Here is a 1,341-nt window from a genome sequence, read left to right as displayed (position 1 = left end):
TGTATGCCATCATATAATTTGCAAAGAGAGAAAACTTTATTCACTCATTGCTTATTCTATTTCCTTTGATTTCATTTCTTGTTTCCATAGCTAGAATTTCTAGTACAAAATAAACTATAGTGATATTAATTTATTTCACTTCACTTCTGACTTTATTGGGAAGGATTCTAACTTATCCACATTACAGAAAATGTTTACTGATGGTTTTAGATAGATGCCATTCATTCCTTTAAGGAAAGATTCACTTATTCCAATGTTTTCTAGTGATTTTAATAAGAACAGAGTGCTGTATTACCAAAAGCTTTTTCTGAATCTATTGATATAACCATATGGTTTCTTTTGGTTTTGTTACTGGCATGGTCAATTCTACTTATAGTTTTCCTAATATAGAAATATCCCTTCATTATTGGTAGGAAATCCACTTGGTCATGATGCATGATCCACATGAAATATTGCTATAATATCTTTGCTAATCATTAAAAATTTTACAGCATGCTTGCTTTGGCAGCACATATACTAAAATTGGAATGATGCAAAGAAGACTAACATGGTGCTTGTGGAAGGATAACATAGAAATTTATGATGATTTCTATATTTTTTGAAATTAGTTAAAAAATTTTCCATCAATATTGATTATGGAGTATTGTTTATAGTTTTATTCCTTTATTTTTGCTTTTCTGGTTTAGATATCAGTACCATATTTGTTTCTTGAAAGGAATTTTGAATAATTTCTTCAACTATTTTTAAAATAGTTTATATGGCATTGGAATTACTTGTTCTTTGAACAGTTGGTAGAATTTCTTTGTGAATCCATATTTCCAGGGGGATTTTAGGAAATTCATTGATGGTTTGTTCAATTACTTTTTCTGTGATGGGGTTATTTAAGCATTACTTTTCTTCTCCTATTAATTTGGTCAGCATATTTTTGTAAATATTCATCTATTTCACTTCAATGATAAAATTTGTTGGTATGTACTTGAGAAGAATTATCCTCAATAATTGATTAAAGATTTATTCAGTTGTGATTTTGCATTTTTTTACTTTTGATACTGGTAATTTGGATTTCTTTTTAATTAATGGTTTATTTAATTTTTTTTCATGAAACCAAATCCTTGTTTTATTTATTAGATTGAAGATCTTTCTACTTTCAATTTTATTAGTCTCTTCTTTGTTTTTCAGGATTTCCAATTTATATTTAATTAGGATTTTTAATGTATTCTATTTATACCTTTGTTTTGTTTTGTTTTTTGTTGTTGCCTACTTACTTCCTTTATCTGCTCAATCTCTATGTTATTAATGTTAACATTTAGAGATATAAATTTTATCCTAAATATAACTGAA

The 1,341-nt window shown here is 26.7% G+C and overlaps 1 non-coding gene across 1 annotated transcript; it reads left to right on the top strand.

The window, feature by feature from the left end:
• Positions 1–496: 496 nt before the first annotated feature.
• LOC123232727 lies at positions 497–599 on the top strand. The gene has a single exon (XR_006505248.1). It is a non-coding gene; the product is annotated as a U6 spliceosomal RNA (small nuclear RNA).
• The last annotated feature ends 742 nt before the right edge of the window (positions 600–1,341 follow it).

Source organism: Gracilinanus agilis, chromosome 1 (genome assembly GCF_016433145.1).
Source record: "Gracilinanus agilis isolate LMUSP501 chromosome 1, AgileGrace, whole genome shotgun sequence".
Classification (NCBI taxonomy): domain Eukaryota; kingdom Metazoa; phylum Chordata; class Mammalia; order Didelphimorphia; family Didelphidae; genus Gracilinanus; species Gracilinanus agilis.
Note: the sequence above shows the minus strand (reverse complement) of the source record. Positions and strands in the feature narration are given on the sequence as shown.